Source organism: Symphalangus syndactylus, chromosome 1 (genome assembly GCF_028878055.3).
Source record: "Symphalangus syndactylus isolate Jambi chromosome 1, NHGRI_mSymSyn1-v2.1_pri, whole genome shotgun sequence".
Classification (NCBI taxonomy): domain Eukaryota; kingdom Metazoa; phylum Chordata; class Mammalia; order Primates; family Hylobatidae; genus Symphalangus; species Symphalangus syndactylus.
In genome coordinates, this window is record NC_072423.2 from 149,898,546 (window position 1) to 149,911,031 (window position 12,486).

Consider the following 12,486-nt stretch of genomic DNA (forward strand, 5'->3'; position numbering starts at 1 on the left):
AATATATAGCTGGCCTGCCAAAAAGTAAAAGAGAAATCCTTAAAGACCACACATAATGGAACGTACAAATTCAGAAAGGTAAGCAAGGACATTGAAACAGTTTTGCTTAAGGAATATCTGCCAGTCTGTGGGGACCTGCAGATTCCATTTACATGGTTTAGTTCAGGAGAAAAGGAGACAAAATCTAGTGCCCATGCTTGATTGATTTTTCTTTACCATTTGTATTCTCTATTTAATTAATTTCTCAGGTATTAATGAAGGTGGGAAATCTGACTGTAGACCTTTTTATTTTACATAAGGCTGAGACCCTGAAAGTCACATGCCGGGTAATATGGAAAAAAAAATCCTGCATTTCTTAAGGAGTTAGTAAGGAAACTTGTCTACCTTGATTTTGCCTCTGAGTGAAGGGGAGAAAAACATGTTTAAGAATTTGTATTTTACCATCACACAAGTTTAGGGACAGAATTTCTACTCTCCAAGAGCTCTGGAAACACCAAACTGATAACATAATTTAAAGACATCCTGTACTGGGTGTGGTGGTTCATGCCTGTAATCCCAGCACTTTGGGAGGCTGAGGCAGGAGAAACACTTGAGCCCAGGAGTTCAAGATCAGCCGGGGCAAACCCATCTCTATAAAAAAATTTTAAAAATTAGCTAGGTGTGGTGGTGTGCAGCTGTAGTCCCAGCTACTCAGGAGGCTGAGGCAGGAGGATCGCTTGAGCGCAGGAATCCATGGTTGCAGTGAGCTATGATTGTGCCACTGCATTCCAGCCTGGATGACAGAGCAAGACCCTGTCTTTAAAACAACGACAACAACAAGAAAACAAAAACAAAAAAAGATATTCTGGATTGCTAAGATATCCTGTACCTGCAAAAGCAACTGTCAATCTTCCCTTGAGGAATGCACCTCAAGTTAAAAAACTATTACAGATTTATTCCACAGAACAGAATTTCACAACAGCAAGCTATAAGACACAAGAGGAAACCATCATTTGAGGGAGAGTTGGGAGGAAGAAGAAACAGTAGAAATGCATTCCAAAACACTGAGGATATTGGAATGGAAATTGAAATAAAAATTAAAATATGTCTAAAGAAATAAAAAGGACTGTTAGACTTTGGAACAAATGTGAATTTTGCAAGCTTTACAGACAGTAACTACCATCTGCCACGATCTCTACTTAACTAATAGCACCCAAACAGAAAACTGTAGAGTACCTGACAACCTGACAACAAAGACACACTAAGATCCGGCTTCAAAGTCATGCTTCGACAACAACTGCCAACCTAAATAACAGACAGAGAGACTGTCTAATAGAAAGCGATATTTATTTGGGAATGGACACTGCGATGGGAATATGTGTGTCATAATACACTATGTGCATATTCAGGAGGTAAAAGAAGACAAAGGTTTTTGAAGAAAAATGAGGAGGGCTGCATAATTGTTTTAAGATAATTATGTTTGGCTACAAGGAGCAATAATAAGGGTTGTGTCAGCCTGAGGTCAGACAGGCAGCTGCTGGGCAGATGTCCTTGCAGAAATATATTTGCATGCAAGGTTGTGATTTTTGCAGACTTGTCTGATAATTCCTGTTATCAGGCATTTGTGCATGGGAACCCCCCCTTCACGCCCTTCCCTGGGTCTATTTAGACTTTTAACACAAGCAGCTCCATTTTGATTCTGACAACTTTCACACAGTGTAACATTATAGAATCATTTTGACAAACAACCTAATTCTGCACTAAAAATCCTTCCTCCAAGATCCTCAGACAATCTGGTATTTGATTGTCTACTCTGCATACCATAAAATTTTGACAAGCCTCATGGATCAGTCCATTCTCGCACTGCTAGAAAGAAATGCCTGAGACTGCATAATTTATAAAGAAAAGACTGGCTTCATTGGCTCATGGTTCCAGGCTGTACAGGAAGCATAGTGGCTTCTGCTTCTGGGGAGGCCTCAGGAAGCTTTTAATCATGGCAGAAGGCAAAGGGGGAGCAAGGTATCTCACAAGGCCAGAGCAGGAAGAAGAGAGTGAGTGGGGAGGTGCTGCGCACTTTTAAACAACCAGATCTCACCAAAACGCACTCACTGTCACAAGAACAGCACCGAGGGAATGGTGCTAACTCATGCATGAGAACTCCACCCCCACGAGCCAATCGCATCCCACCCAGCCCCACCTCCAGCACTGGGGATTACAATTCGACATGAGATTTGGTAGGGACACAGGGCCAAACCATATCAGCTCAACTGTGTTGACTTTTTGTCTTTTACAGTTTTGGAAGTCCAATACTCAGAGCTTGTTTTTCACCTCCTGACCAGAGGACACTGTGGCAGCATGCCAAAATGTCTTTTTGCCTTTAAACTTTCTCACCTGAGAGTCCATCATTGACCAGAGGGTCCGTGTTGTTTTCATGCCTGGGAGCCACTGAGCTCTGGCTTGTGATCAAGATACAACTGGCTGAAAGGTCATTGAATCTGAGTGCTGAGTACATAAGTGTTTTCCATAAACCGAGTGGCTTAAACAACATAATTTTTTTTTTTTTTTTTTGAGACTGAGTCTCGCTCTGTTGTTCAGGCTGGAGTGCAATGGTGTGATCTCGGCTCACTGTAACCTCTACCTCCTAGGTTCAAGTGATTCTCCTGCCTTAGCCTCCCGGGTAGCTGGGATTACAGGCACCTGTCACCAGGCCCAGCTAATTTTTGTATTTTTAGTAGAGAGGGTTTTGCCATGTAGGTCAGGCTAGTCTCAAACTCCTGACCTCAGGTGATCCATCCACCTCAGCCTCCCAAAGTGCTGGGAATACAGGCGAGAGTCACTGCACCTGGCCCAACAGAAATTTATTGTCTCACACTATGGGGAGCTGAAAATCTAAGATCAAGGTGTCAGCAGGATTGGTTCCTTCTAAGGGCCAGGAACTTGCATACCTCTCCCCTGGCTTCTGGTGGTTTGCCAGCAATCTTTGGCGTTCCTTGCTTTGTAGATACATCTCCAAAATCTCCACCTTCATCTTCACATGGTGTTCTTCCTGTGTTCATGTCTGTCTCTGTGTCCAAATTTCTCCCATTTTAAATGACAGCAATCATATTGGATAGGGCCCACCCAACTACCTCATCTTAACTTAATCATGTGCCCCCTCCCCACAAAAAACTCTTCATTCACAGATACTGGGGGCTAGGAATTCAACATTTCGGAAGAGGAACACAATTCAGCTCACAATTACTATATTATTATCTCTACTTCTGCACACATTTGAGATTTTCCTGAGTGAGTTTCAAAAAATCTGCCATAGCTCTAGAACACTCCATCAAACAATAGCAAAATGTATGTTCTTTTCAAGTGAACGTGGAATGTTCTCTAGGGTAGGCTTTGTGCTAGGTCATAAAACAAACCTCAGTACATTTAAAAGGACTGAAATGATACAGAGTATGTTCTCCAACCACACTGGAATTAAATTAGAAATCAAAAACATAAAGTAATTCGGGGAACTCACAAATATGTGGACATTGAACAACATACTCCTAAATAGCCAGGAGGTCAAAAGAAAAATCAAACTGAAAATTAGAAAATACTTTGAGCTGAATTAAAATTGAAACCACAACGTTCCAAAACTTATGGAATTCAGCTAAAAAAGTGCCTAGGAAAAATTATAGCAGTAAATGCCTATATTAAAAAAAAAAAAGGCCAGGCGCGGTGGCTCAAGCCTGTAATCCCAGCGCTTTGAGAGGCCGAGGTGGGCGGATCACAAGGTCAGGAGATCGAGACCATCCTGGCTAACATGGTGAAACCCCGTCTCTACTAAAAATACAAAAAATTAGCCGGGCGTGATGGTGGGCTCCTGTAGTCCCAGCTGCGCAGGAGGCTGAGGCAGGAGAATGGCGAGAACCCGGGAGGCGGAGCTTGCAGTAAGCCGAGATCATGCCACTGCACTCCAGCCTGGGCAACAGAGCAAGACTCCATCTCAAAAAAAAAAAAAAAGAAAAGAAAAAAAAGAAAAAAAACTCAAAACAATTACTTCCATCTTAAGACACTGGAAAGAGAAGAGCAAACTAAACCTAATTCAAAAAAGAAAGGAAATAGTAAATATTAGAATGGAAATTAATGAAATAGAGAATACAAAATGGTAAAGAAAAATCAACGAGACCAAAAGCTGGTTCTTTGGAAAGATAAATGAAAATGACAGAATTCAACCAAGACATAAGAAAGAAGACTTAAATTATTAGAATTATAGAATCAATATCAATTTTTCACAAACTTTTCCAAAAAACAGGAGAGAAGGGATGCTTCTCAATCCATTCTATGATGCCACTATTACCCTGATTCCAAAACCACAGATATCACAGAAAAAGAAAACTACACATCACTATCTCTTATTACTATGGATACAAAAATCCTCCACAAAATACTGGCAAATCAAATCCAGTGACATATAAAAAGAATCACACACTATGACCAAGTGAGATTTATCCCAGGAAGGCAAGGTTAGCTTAACACTTGTAAATTAATTACTGTAATACACCCTATCAATAGAATAAAAACCAAAAGCCACATGCTCATATTAATAGATGCAGAAAAAGCACTTGACAAAATCCAACACTCCTTTTTTGATTACAAACCACAATAAGATACCTCTTAGCACCTACCATGATGGCTATAATCAAAAAGATAATAAGTTTCGGCGAGGATGTGGAGAAATTACAACCCTCATACATTTCTGGTGAGAATGTAAAAATGATGCAGTCACTTTGGAAAACAGTTTGACAGTTTCTCAAAAAACCTAAACATAGAGTAACCGCTTGACCAGCAATTCCACTATTAGGTATACACCCAAGAGAAATGAAAACGTATGTCCATATGAAAACCTGTACATGAATATTTATAGCAGCATTATTCATAAAGCAAAAGATGGAAACCCAAATATTTATGAACTGTGAATGGACAAACAAAATGTGATATATCCATAAAATGAAATACTATTTGGCCACAAAAAGAAATGAAGTCCTGATACATGCTACAACATGGATGAAACCTGAAAACATCATGGGAGGTAAACAGTCACAAAAGACCACCCATGACATGATCCATTTATATGAAATGTCCAGAATAAGCAAAATATAGGGACAGAAAATAGATTGGTATTTGCTCAGAGCCAGGAGTGTGGGGGAATTGGGGAGTGATGACTAAAGCATATGGGAGTCTCTTTTTGAGGTAATGAAAATGTTTACAGTGGATTATGGTGATGGTTGCACAGCTCTGTGAATATACTAAAAACCACTGAATTGTACATTTTACATTGATGAATTGTACAGTATGTAAACTATATCTCAATAAAACAGCCACAAAAAGAAGAGTGAGGAGGAGTGAAGCAGGATAAGGAAGGTCAGGAGGCCACACTGACTTACTGACCTTTCCCCCGGTGTAAAGCGCAGTGGGGTCCTCATCCCTTGCACCCTCTTACGTCAGCACCTGAATCCTGTGCAAGATAAACAGTCCTGCAGGACACCAGCCGACTGCTAGATGGTTACAAGTTCCTAATACCTAGTACAGCCCGGGAAAGAGACTTATTCATAGTGTAGCTTCTCCCGTACCTAGCCAATCAGCATCCAAAACCCAAGAAGCTATTAGCTGCAAATTCCTGCCTTGGGGCGGGAGCACTGAGGATTTCTCCAGGGTCCCACCTGTGCAGCTAGGCTCAAGGTTTAGCTCATAGTAACCTTTTCTTCATTTTAATAGTTAAAAAGACACACCCCTAGGCGGAGATTTTATATGCTAATGATACATGCATTGCATGTTAGAGCATGCAGATGCTGAGCGCTTGTGTCAACCGCAGGTCTGTCTTTGCATACTTGACCTCACCAGTATTTTATGAATATATACGAACAATTCCCGTAAAAGGAATTCCTCTTAAGGCACTAGTTGCTGTCTCTCCCTTTGAGCAGCCCACTCAGCCTCTCAGAGGGTACTTTCGCTTTACAATAAGGTTCTTTGGCTGCTCTTACTTTGGAGTCACTCTCAAATTCTTTTGTGTGGTGAGATAAGAACCTAAACCGGGCGCGGTGGCTCACGCTTGTAATCCCAGCAGTTTGGGAGGCCGATGCGGGCGGATCACGAGGTCAGGAGATCGAGGCCATCCTGGCTAACATGGTGAAACCCCGTCTCTACTAAAAATACAAAAAAATTAGCCGGGCATGGTGGCGGGCGCCTGTAGTCCCAGCTACTAGGGCGGCTGAGGCAGGAGAATGGCGTGAACCCGGGAGGCGGAGCTTGCAATGAGCCGAGATTGCGCCACTGCACTCTAGCCTGGGTAACAGAGCAAGACTCCGTCTCAAAAAAAAAAAAAAAAAAAAAAAGAACCTAAACCTACCTACCGACCACGGGAGGAGGAGGCGGCCTTCGTGGTAGCAAATAGCAGCGGCAGCTACTAAAGGCAGACATAGACAGAATTACGGGATGAATGCCTAACCTGTACCAAGCTGTGTTTCAGAGAGTATGCTCTAAACCAGCACTGCCCAGTAGATATTTCCATGATGTCAATATGGTCACCACTAGCTATACGTGGATCTTGAACACCTAAAATGTATCTAGAGAGACTGAGGACCTCAATTTTCAAACCTTTTTTATGCGTTTGCATTATGGGTTGTTCTGGTTCTAAGGAAACAAATTTTTTCACCAAGAAATTCCTGGTTTTTACATGTTCATGCATCATAAGAAAGATACTTAAGATAACTAGACTAGACTAGTGCACTAGTTAACCCAGACTTGCCATGGCTTTCCCAGACAGAGCTCGAAATGATCAAAATTAGACATTTTCAAGAGGCTCTTGAATCTGAGGATGTAAAAATGCCCAATGTCCAGTGGTTGCCTACGTCACATCACGAACCACTGTTCCATCTGCATGGATTCCCATGCCGCTTTTCGACGCTGCTCGAAGGAAATTCTCCCCACCCACTACTGCAATCAGGACAGGAAGTCTGACTCTGATCCAACAACACCCTTTCTCAAATAACTCTTATGGAGATAGGTCTCTGTTGTCAAATCTCATTTCCCCACCTTTAGGAAGAGAACAAGTTGTAACATACAAATGCTGGTTATAAGCCAGTTGATAGCTATTTTTAAACTAATTAAGAGCCCTTCAATTTCAAAAATAAAAAAGGTTCGTATTAATTTGTGAAACCTTTAACACTAGCCAATCCATGCGATACCAGATATGTGAACTAATTACATCCGTAGCACAGCTAACAAAAGGGTGCAGAAATGAAAATGGGAATAGTTGGGAATAGTCTGTCTCCCAAGGGAATTAGCAAATACAATTGGAAAATCCTTCAAATTCAATACAGCTCCTATTTTGATGGTTTCTAGAAGTTAAAAAGAACATTAATGAATAAGATAAAGAATCTCAGACCCCCCAAACTGCAAAAAAGTTTAAGAAATTATGCCAAAACACAAAATGCTTTAGACATGTGGCACTTTTGGAAAACCTTTCCAGCTGATAGAAATAAAGTGTGAAATTTGCCTAAATGCACCTAGCTGAAAAGCTATATATTGTAATGACACGTATGGATATTTTAAATAAAGAAATCTGCCTTCTGTAAACTGAAACATCCAATAGTTTCCTTCTTGGAAAGGGAGATTTTCAAATGAGAACAGATTTTTTCAAATTAATTTAATTACTAAGACATTTATCAAAAGTATATATCTTTCAAAACAGTGTGAATATACTTAACATCTATAACTATAAACTTCATAATGGTTAAGATGATAAAAATAAAGGTATATATTACCCTTATTAGCATAAAATTAAAAAAATAAACTATGTATAAACAATTAAGTCATTAATAGAACTGTGAAAAGTGTTCCTGTTTTCTAATATTAAATTACATCTCTCTCTAAAAAGCTTTTGTATCAGAAAAAGGAAAAAATGCAAATGTTAGTTTAATAACATGGAGTTCTTACTGTTGAATTACAAAAGAAGAAAGAAATGTAAATAATCATTAAGCCACCAATTAGTAGACAGATGATGGCTTTACAAAACACCCTTCTGTGTTAAAAATTTAGGTAAAATGTAAAGGATTTCAATATTACTTACTAAAAATAAATATAGAAGAATTACATAAAAATCCATTATGCATACTTAATGAATTATAGATTTTGGCAAAATAGATAGCTACATATTTTCTCTTTGATTTTAACACAGTGTAAAATATAAATATAACACTTTATGCATAATTTTGGAATTATCATCTTATCTCAAGCTTAACTAAATAGAATACTCTAAGTTCCTTCTACTTGTCAGGTAGGCTATCAGTGCTAACACCGTATATTTAAGACTAGAAATGTAAGCCTACGTATTTATTTAACGAGAGCTGTAACAATTGATGTCTTTATATAAAACACTGCTAATTAGGTGAGCCTATAGAATCACTTCACTTTTACTGTGTGGGTTTTAAAGAGTTTTATTTCTAATAATAACAGTGATTATATTTTCTTTAATGTCAAATTAAAATACATTTTCTAAGAGGCCTAACTGACTTGAGACCTTTAGCTAATTATCAGCTGAAGTAATTAGAGAATAGTCTTTATGTATCTGGAAATTTTCCAAGGAAAATATTTTAAATTATAAACAAAGAGAAGGAAAGTACATGATCGTGGTTTTGGCTTATGTCTTTTTGCCCATAGAAACATATATATATTTTTATAGCACTCACATGAAGATAGTACAAATAGATCTAATATGCTTGATAAGATTAGTTCTGTTTATAAAATTCAAATCTCAAAGACTTGAGTAGTGTTGTCATTTTTACATTGTTTGGTGTGACACCTGCCTACACACACAGGTTTAAATGCACTTAAGTGTATCTCTTGCCCTAAGCAGAGTCTGGGAAGAAGACTTGCATTCAGGACTTTTTTTGGGAAGTGGTCCTAGGGAGGAGGCGTGAGGGGTGCGAGGATTGACTCAGAGGAAGGTAGAAAGCCAGCCCGCGGCGGGAGGTCATCAAGGCAGCCACAGCCAGTGCAGTTGCTGCTCAAACTTTCAGGACCTTTGGAAGAGATTCCTGAAATGCATTGCAGATGGCAGGGGAGGCATTTTCCGATCCACTTCACCCCAGTCACTCAGGGGTAACCGCAGTGGCCATCCTGGGCAAGGCATCAAGCAGTCCAAGGGTGCAAGACGTGGGGGTAGCCCATCAGAACCTGCTGGCAGGGGTGGCCACTGAAGAGGCTCAGACCCTGCGCTGGCACTAGCTAGCAATGTCTGCTGGTGCCACCAGGACCCTGACACAGGTGTGTGGTATGAATGAAGGAGAAGGACTGGCCACAGCCATGCCCACTGTGTCTGGGCCAGCATCTTACATGATTCTCCTCCATGAGGCATGATTTGTAATTTTTTAGGGCAATTTTGGGCTTAGAGAAGAATTGATTGGAAAGTATAGAATTCCCACATGTCTCTCCCTGCCCAGGCTCCCCCCTCACATTTCCCTATTATTTACATCTTCTGTTAGTGTGGTACATTTATTATAACTGACAAAACAATTCTGATACGATCTAGTGTTCTATACGAATGATGATACTTAACAATAATATATTGTTTCAAATAGCTGGAGGAAAATATTGAACATTCCCAATGCAAAGAAGTGATGAAATGTTTCAGATGATGGATGCACTAATTACCGTGATCTGACCTCTACACATTATATTTATGAGAACATCACTACACACTCCATAAATTATTTGTCATATTTGTATAATTATTTATCAATTGAAAAAATAGAATTAAATTATATTTCAAAAAGATTTTCCCCAACACTATCAAGAAAAAAATTTACAACTTTAAAATTTAAAAAGTTACCAATGAATAAAATAAAAATACCAAAAAAAGATACAGCATTATTATTAACTAAAGGCTGTAGTTTATATTAGGCTTCACTCTTTCAGTTGTACATTTGGTGGGTTTTGACAAATATATTATGTGTATCCATTATTATTGTAACATAGGAAACAGTTTCACTGCCCTAAAAGTTCCCTTCTTCTGGTTTTTAGTTTACTTTCTGTTGCTCTTTCCAAGATCTAGCCCCAAATTCACAACCTGATAGATTTTTTTGAATCTCCACTATCTTTGATTTTTCTAAAACAGCCCCTTGGTGGTGCCTAGACCAATGCACATGCCCATTGCTGGGGAGACATGCACAAGCTAGAAAGACAAGAATCAGGTCGGGAGCAGCGGCTCACACCTGTAATTCCAGCACTTTGGGAGGCCGAGGAGGGCAGATCACATGAGGCCAACAGTTTGGGACCAAGCTGGCTAACGTGGCAACATCCTGTCTCTACTAAAAATACAAAAATTAGCCAGGCACGGTGGTGCACGTCTGCAATCCCAGCACTTTGGGAGACCAAGAAGGGAAATCGCATGAGGCCAAGAGTTCAGGACTAGCCTGGTCAACATGGCGACACCCTGTCTCTACCAAAAATACAAAAATCAGCTGGGTGTGGTAGTGCAAGTCTGTAATCCCAGCTATTCAGGAGGCTGAGGCACAAGAAATGTTTGAACCAGGAGGCAGAGGTTGCAGTGAGCTGAGATGGCAACACTGCACTCCAGCCTGTGTGACAGAGTGAGACTCCGTCTCAAAAAAATAAAATAAAATAAAAATAAAAATAAAAAAAAGATAAGAATCAGCACCTGGGTACAAAAACACTGGATAGAAATTTTATTTCATCTTTATTTATACGACTAACTGTGTCACCTGCAAGCAGCACAACCCTAGAATATCTGTAAAGGTGTGACAAAGGCATCAGTGAGCATGCCAGATCCAGATGAATTGGATTTCAGACACTTAAGGAATATTCCTACTGTGTTTTCAGACTGGTGGAGCCCTCTTTTGTTGCAAAGCACATCTTTATCTTCTTGCAAAGACAGTCATACAGCTTTTCATTGGTTCCCACCTGGAGAATGCCTTCAACCCATGCCAAGCTCTTGTGGCTATCAGGGGCTACTGAGTCATTTAAAAATGTTAGTATCCTTATCTATGTCTGCATTTCCCAAACCTGGAAAATGTAAAACAGATGGACAAAACTGTCAAACCAAACTGGCTAATCTAGTGGGTGGAATTGGACTGCCTCGGTCCTTTCACTCATCTTTCATACTCATCAAAATTCATTCCCCTGTGCAAGAAGAACACTGAATCCTTATGAAACAGCTCCTGGCAGGCCTGTGCATCTCAACGCCGTATCCCCATGAAGGGACTCCACTTGGGGTGACCATATGTCCTAGTTTTCTCAGGGCAGTCCTGTTTTTTTTTTTTTTTTAAGGCTTGTTTTATTTTAATGGCTGATCTATGTAATCACGGTGCCCAGGATGTACAGAAAAAGGAGAAGCTTTTTCTCTTGTCTCTTCTTCCTTGGACAAAGTCTTGATGATCTACTTCTTTTTGGCCTGGAGGCGCTCTTCACGGAGCTTGCGTGCTTCCTTGGTCTTAGAGCTGCGGGCCTCAGCCTGGTCAGCCAGGAGCTTCTTGTGGGCCTTATCTGCCTTCAGCTTGTGGTTGTGTTCCATGAGAATCTGCTTGTTTGTGAACATATTCCCCTGCACCTTCAGTACAGGCTGTGATACATGTGGCGATCAATCTTCTTAGATTCACGGTATCTTCCAAGCAACTGGTGCAGAATCCTCATTCTCCTCATCCAAGTGACCTTCTCTGGCATTCGAAAATTGGCTGTACCCTTGCACTAACCTGTGCCCATGTGCCTGCCCTTCTGGTGGGCTAAGGTGCTCTTCTGGCATCCAGCCCGGGAATGGACAATCACAGGCTTGTGGATGATCAGCCCAACTTTGATCAGCTTCCAAATCTGCTGATGGGAGTTGGCATTGACGATTTCACTGGTCTCACTGGGGTCCAGCCAGACCTTCTTGCTACAGTAGAGTCACTCGTGGCGAGCCTCTTCTGAGGCCTGAATATCCTCATGATTTCAGCCATAGCAGTGACAAAGGACAGTGTTGGTTTACGCTTGTGGTCCCAGTGCACCTATTCATACTCACCCTCTCCCGCTTCCTTCACTCTCTAACGTATTCCAGTTGGGTGATAAATTATATGGTCACTCTAAGTTGTCACATTCGGATATTTCCATTTTTGTAAAAAAAAAAAAATCCACACTGCATCGTCCAGTATTTTCATCAGCAAGTCATCACTTGCTTGTACCTGACTCCGCTGAAGGCTGGAGCCATGAAGGACAAACCCATGATGAGGAAAACCAGCATTTAAATCTTAGGGGAAGGATTCTTGTTCTGTGTTCTCCTCATCAGCTACTGCAGCGACTCCACTGTAGAACCTGGGGGGCCCCAATTTAAACAAAATAATTTGTGTTTGGGGATCCAAATTAATTTTGTATCCCAAAAGGAACACCTTTGAAGTGTACCACCTACAGCGTTTTTTGTTTGTTTGTTTTTTCTTTTTGTTTTTTTTTGTTTGTTTGTTTGGAGTCAGTTTCTCTCTCTGT

At 40.5% G+C, this 12,486-nt stretch overlaps 1 pseudogene; it reads right to left on the minus strand.

The window, feature by feature from the left end:
* Nucleotides 1-11,384: 11,384 nt before the first annotated feature.
* Nucleotides 11,385-12,229, minus strand: LOC129489315 (large ribosomal subunit protein eL19-like; annotated as a pseudogene).
* Between the last annotated feature and the right edge of the window lie 257 nt (nt 12,230-12,486).